Genomic DNA, 7,500 nt, shown 5'->3' with positions numbered 1-7,500 from the left:
ACTCAAACATTCCCCTCTTTTCTGACACCCCCACTTTAATTCTGACACCACACCCCTCACTCTGACCCCCTCCGTCCCCTACCACAGCCAACGGTGCATGACAAAAGGCTCCCCCCCTCCTCTCGCCCCCTCTGAATATCTCGCTTCCTGACGCTGCTGCCCTCGTCGCTAGCTTACCTGTTCATTATCTCAGTATTATCGCAACCATTTTACGGGGCCGTCTCGGGGCCGGCTCTCGGGTGTTCGGTATTTATAAACTTTCTGGCGTCTTACCAATTGGCCTCAAATGACCTACAACCGTATTTTAATTCCTCTGACGCCTTACGATTATAGCCTCCTGTGCTCACGTGTAACTTAGGGACACCGAATATGTAGAAAAAACCATAAACATTTTTCGTAATTTGTTCGAACTTCTGACTGACGATTTTACTCACCTCACTGACACTCATCGTAGACAGAACGAGTAGCTGACAAAGAAAACACCCAGCAAACAGTCCTCCACACTCCGATAGGAAACCGTCGCTTTAGAAATCCAGGTTCCTATGTTGGTTTTAGGTCAGAACTTGCTGAAAAAAAAATGTCTAAACGTTTCATGGTCGGAGAAATAAATAGAACCCGGGACTTCTGAGTTGCTGGCAGAACGAATATCCCCCCCCCCAAACTACGACACATAACCGTCGATTTGCAGTTCCAGGTCCCTGTTTCAGTTCAAGGTGCAAGAGGGTTACAATCCTTTATACATACTATCCCTGAGGTTCTCCGGCTGGTAGGCTGAGGGTGCTGCTGCCGGCGTCATAAACCCGGCTTTACTCCACTTACGAGCCGCTTCACCGCCGGATAAGGGGTTGTGTTGGGTCGTCCATGTCAAAATACAACCTGATTTATTCCTGACAGTACAGCACCGTTTTTTTTTTTTTTTTTTTTTTTTTTTAAAGCTGTGGATGGCGGGATTCAAGGAGGCTCTTCAAGATGGCTACCAATATTTCATTACTGGTCACTGGACATATTCATTTTTTTTTTAACTTATCATAATAAGGACTGCATTTCATAGGACCGTGTTTCGTTCCTGGACACATCCAATTTTTTTTTTCCTTTTTTTTTTTTTTTCACTTGTAACATAGGACCTCATTTTCGTTGGTTTTGGGACGTCTGTAGCACCTTTTCCTTACCGACTTGTTTTTCATATTACACCTTGCGATTCTCTGTTAAAATTTTCACATCTTAACTTCTATGTACTTGGCACAGGTAAAGTGCAGAAGAATATAAAGAAGCCATATCAGAAGTAAACTGGTTGAAGAGAAAGGTCCAATAAGATGTTTTTTTTCTTTTTTTAGCTTTCACATTGCTACCGCCAAACTATATAATTTATCTCAAAAAGGACTCCTGTGACTAAAGGGATTAAAGGGAATATAGTATGGAAGGAAGAGCGTTTTCTTAGATATGAGCGGAGGAGCTGAAGGAGGGTTGTCAAGAGGCCTACCAAGTATCTTAATCTTGGTCATATTCATATATATACTGTATATATTAACCATTTAAAACATGATGTCCTTCCTTTTTTTTTTTTTTTTTTCTTTATTCTTCCATGTTTGATTCTGATTCCCAAGTGTTTTATACCTGGTCAGAGTCAAAGGTTTCACTCATCATAACACAAATTAAATGTTGTGGTGAGAATCGCTGCAGACTAACACCGACATCATCACCCTTCATTACAAAGCATGTAGACTGAGTAAGCACTGAGTATTATCGTTACAGATTAATTTTCCCTTCATTAGCCCAACACAGCAGCTTAAAGAAATCATCAGTAATATCACTCCGAAGCTGGAAGATTCAGTGAGCATAAGCCTGATTGCAGTCGTAACCTATACCCCTTCATGCAAGAAGACTAATGGAGCACAAGGTATCATCAGTTTCATCTTAACATCATTATCCAACAACACTGAAGGCAAAGGATGATACAGTCAAGTCCTACTTTAACTACGAAGACTAAACACTGAGTATTTTGGCCACAGATTAACTTCGTGATCATTAAGCCAACGTAGAAATTAAGAAGATATTAACAGCCCCTAAACAGGAAGACTGATTAAGCACTGAGTATATAGACATAGATTAGCTTCAACATCATAGTCTAACCCAGTACCCCCAAACTAACAAAACTGAATACCGTCGCCATAGATTAAGTTCGATAATATAACCCTACAACACAGAATAAAAAAAATATTAACAGCATCACCACACACACACACACACATACACACACACACACACTAATTAACTTATTTAGCCCGGGGACGTCACTTTCACTCCAGTTTTTCTTCCAGCTGACTATTTTATTCAGTATGTTTGGTCTGAGGAGTAGACTGTAGCACCAGTCGAACAGGGCAGTACTCCCGAGGTGGATGGCAAGCTGGTGATAGGGAGAGCTGGAGCTCCCGTTTCACCAGCCCTCAGGACTTGCTCCTGACCATCTCCCTTTGCTGAACATTTTCAGTGCATTCATTTACACAGAGATAGGCCAGCATGCTCTCATAATACCTCTACCTTCAACTGTCTACATCACACTACATGCGCATAACATATCACACCTGCTATTTACTCTCTTCAGCAATGGCCGCTGCAATGTTACTATCAAATGAGGTGGTACCTCGGATTGCCACCACCGGCAGGGTAGGGCTGGTGGCACAGGGTCCTCCCGGTCGCCATCAAGCGACTGTGCAGGCAGCGACTCTTGCAATTTCCAATGATGCTCGTCAGCGGAGAAGTGAAAGTGCGGCCTTATTCTTCACCATACGCGGCCTTAGCACAAAACTAAACTCAGTTCATTTTTTCCTTCAATCCATATCCCCTCTGGCCCTTTTCCTCACAGAACCACAAATCTCACCCTCTACTGATATATCCCCATTTTGTTTTCCCGGTTACCATCTCCTCACAAACTTCCGTAACAAGGGCGGCACCTGTTGTTATATCAAATGCCAGTATGCAGTTGACACAGTTATAAACTTCACTTCATGCATTTTTGATAACTCACTGTATAAACTAAATTGTCAAAATATTCCCCAGTGCTTCTTCGGAACCCAGTGTATTTGATTCCATATCTACACAGTTGTGTAACCTTAACCTTGCCCTTAGCACCGAAATTACCTTTTTGGGTGATTTTAACATACATAATGTTGAATGGTTATTGCATTCTGCCAGGACTGATGACGCTGGTCTAGAGTGCGAGCTGTTTGCAGAATCGTTTAATCTCACCCAGCTGGTAAAGCAACCAACCAGAATACCTGATAATCCTGATCAGAATGCCCAGCTCTTGGATTTTTTCTTGACAAATAATCCAGATCAATACAGGAAGAGGGACTGTCACCACAATCTCATCAAAGTCTCATTAGTTAACCCCCCCACACCTCCCCGTTCTGAACCTGTCAGGGTGACCCGATGGCACTTTGACAGAGCAAACTGGGATGAATTTAGAAATTATCTTGCTGACATTCCATGGCAGTCTTTCATCTCTTGTGGTCCCAATTCCACCCAGTCCCACATTTGAGACTTAATACTAGCTGATATGGATTTATTCATTCCAAGTCAACAGTTCACTAAAAGATAGAACTCTCCAAAATGGTTTGATGGCAACTGTGCCAGAGCAACAGCTCAAAAGTCATTAGCATATAACTCTTACTTAAAATCAAAATCATCTGAATCACTCTCTCAATTTAAAATCGCTAGAAATTATGCAAAAGCTGTAATAAATCTAGCTAAATCAAACTTTCTTCAAAAGTAAGCATCAAAACTGCTTAACAACCTTAATGACAATAGAGTATTCTGGTCAACTCGTAATTCTTTCAATAATAACTTAACAAATCATCATCCATTCCCTTACTAAAATCTTCAGATGGCAACATTGTAAATGACCCACGTCCGAAAGCAGATATTTTGGCCAATACATTTGCAAGAAATTCTACCATAGACGATGCCAGCCAGAACGTCCCAGTACTAGAACTTGACTCTCCCGAAACTGTGCCACTTAAAATACAGACAAGATACGTCAAATCTATCCTAGACAATTTACCCACCAACAAAGCTCCAGGCCCAGATGGAATTCCGCCAATTGTTTTGAAAAAGTGTTCCCCTGAACTTGCCTCTGTTCTAGCTAAATTATTCAGACTATGCATATGTTCTTCTTCATTCCCAAATTCATGGAAAGAAGCCAATATCCACCCAATTCCGAAGAAAGGCAGTTCCTCTGACCCCTCTGACTACAGACCAATAGCAGTCACATCTTCTCTTGGTAAGGTATTTGAAACTTTTATTAATAAGCACATTGTTCTTCTCTTGGTAAGGTATTTGAAACTTTAATTAATAAGTTCACTGTTAAACATCTTGAATCCAACAACTTAATTAGTGATAGACAATATGGTGTTCTTCACGAAAGATCCACCATTGACATACTTAATCTCCTAACTCATACCATCAATCAATCAATTGACCTACATGAAGAAACTCAAGCAGTAGCCCTTGATACTTCTAATGCTTTCGATAGAGTATGGCACCGTTCCCTGCTGTCCAAACTCCCTTGTTATGGACTAACGTCTTTTTTTCCTTTGATCTCCTCATACCTCAGTGACAGGAAAATAAGAATAAAAGTAGATGATGTATATTCCAATTTCCACTCAATTAATGCCGGAGTGCCGCAGGGATCAGTTCTGGCCCCAACTCTGTTCCTGATTCATATTACTGATCTCTTATGTCACCCACAATCCCATCCACTCATATGCATATGACTCAACACTACATAGTTCATTCACACTCAGACACCCAGTTACAAAGTCTAATATCTCTACCTCTCAACTCAGTACAGCCATCTCCATAAATCAAGCCCTATCTACGATCAGTGAATGGGGACAAAACAGCCTTGTCTCATTTAATGCTAGTAAAATTAAATATATACAATTTACTAATAGACAGATATTGCCAGATTCGTATATTACCTTCAGGACTACAAATATTCCCATCTCCAAAAGTATTGAAATTCTCGGCGTCTCACTTAACAATGCCCTCAGCTGGACCTCTCATGTTAGATCACTTGCTAAAACCGCCTCAAAGAAACTTAGATTAATGTACAGAGTCCGTAACTTCTTCACCGATGAGCAGTTAGCTGTAACTTATAAGAGTCATGTGCGCTCTCAGCTTGAATATTTCTCACCCGTGTGGAATGGATGTGGAGAGGTTGCATTAAAATAACTAGACAAAATTCAGAACAAAGCTGTTAGAATTATTAACAACCCTGCCATTACAAATCAACTACCTCCCCTACAAGTAGGAAGGAATGTTGCCTCCCTTGCATTATTTTACAGATATTTTTATGGCAAATGCTCAGACAAAGTTGCGTCCATGGTGCCACCTCTCCATGCCTTCCCTCGTGCTACACGGGCATCTGGTAGGGCTCATGACTGGAATGTCACTCAGTCATATTGCAGAACTTCTGCCTATCAGAATTCTTTCATTCTTCGTACTGCATCTCTTTGGAACTCGCTTCCCCAAAGTTGTTTCCCTCCAAAGTTCAACCTGCAGCTGTTCAAATCTAACTGTTACAGATATTTTATAAACAGAAGACACCAGTAATCTAGTATATGGATTATTTTTATTTTTATTCATTTGTTTTCCTTCCTCTGTTCTGTTATTATTAAAAAAAAATAATATGGGTTAGATATACCTTTAATGAACTCCTTAACATAACAGACCTCTCCTAAGATGAATAAAATCGTTTCGTAGCAGCTGAAATACACATTAAGGAGGCTACCCAGATTAAAGAGGCTGTATCACAACCAGACATAAATCGCAGCATCATAATCTAGCAACACACAAGTCAACCCTCAGCAACACACAAATCAACACCCTTTTAACATCATCAACCCCAAAGACGAAGATTAATCCTAAAGCACTGTCTGTCCAGATTAAGTCCAACATAATCAGCCAACAACAAAAATGTCGGAAGTTATAATTACCATCAACCCCTCTTTAGCTTCACTGCCCTAAAATACGATGATGAACTTAGCATTGTTATCGATCCAGAGTAACTTCGACATCATAAACCATCACAGAAATGAAGGCGATATGCTAACTCCAAGCTACGAACTCTGCTTAAGCAAGAGTTTGATTATAATCTTAACCTGACTCCACACGACAAGATGAGTGAGCAGACTTTTAAGAATAATCGCTACAATTTAACCCTGATATCTTTAGCCAGCACAGAAGTCAGAAGACATAAAGAGTCTAGTTCCCCTCTTTCACTGCCCTCTCCTTTTTTCTGCACTGCCTCAAGACACGCAGATTGAGTCAGTATTAAGTATTACCACTGCTGATTAAGTTTTGAATTATGACCCCAAAAACACAGGAGTCAAACGAAAAAAATACGACCGCCCTAAACGGTGGGGACTGATCAAGTACGAATTTGATCGCAGTCTTACCCTAACCCCCCTTACCAAGAAGACCGATTAGGCATTTATCTTCACCACAAATTAACCTCATCACATCACCACAAATTAGCCTGGATAAAATCATCAAACAAAAATTAAGATATTTGTGTGATACCTTCAAACGAGTAAGATTAAGTAGCTATGAATCTGATCTCAATCTTAACACTCCTAAACACAAACACCAATTAAACATTATCATCAGCACAAATTACACTCAACCTCATTATCCAGCAAAGATAATTAAGAAGATTGGATGATTAAGTAAGTATTTAGTATTATTCTCATTAACCCCGACATCGCTAACCCAACACAGAAGCCAGAATGTATAAACAGACTCATCCCGAAAGAGGATGACGGAGTAAAACTGTAAATTATCGATGGAGATTATCAGATTATCTTCGCCATAACCCCCTCCCCCCAAACACGAAGACTGATTAAGAAGTATATTATCGACATGGGAATAACCTTGCAGTCATGATCCAACACAGAAGTCAAAAGTTATCAACAGCATCAAACCCTCTTTATCATCAACACGCAGGTTAAGATAAAACAGAGGGGAGGGGATGCCGAAATTTGTGTGCGCTGAGAAATTAAGATCGAATCCTCTCAATCCAGATAATCTACTAGGGATGATTAACTTCTTATCAGTAGTAGATTGGGGTAGATATATTCCTGTTTCCGCGGCGGTAGTTTAATGATCAGCTACTGGGGAATAAGTCTTCAAATAGCTCGCTCGTCCCTACTAAGAAGTCGGATAGTTGCTCTCTTCAGTGTCATAAGATGCTGCCAAGAGATAAGGAAGATGAGGTTGAAGATGCTGGGGATGGTAATAAAGAAATATGGGAGATGAGAGAACAGAGATGTGAGATGAGAAGAAGTATGAGACGAGATAAGAGAGAGAGAGAGAGAGAGGTGAGGGGAGTGGAATCTTTCTCATCTCATCCCCACACCACAAACTAGCGAGCCAAAAGCCAGGGACGACCACTACTTATACAGATACGACCACAACCTCTGCCGTTACCCAGCCTCCTAT

This window comes from Coenobita brevimanus, chromosome 24, assembly GCF_032717465.1.
Source record: "Coenobita brevimanus isolate Jiangsu-jjx chromosome 24, ASM3271746v2, whole genome shotgun sequence".
In the NCBI taxonomy this organism is placed as follows: Eukaryota; Metazoa; Arthropoda; class Malacostraca; order Decapoda; family Coenobitidae; genus Coenobita; species Coenobita brevimanus.
Note: the sequence above shows the minus strand (reverse complement) of the source record.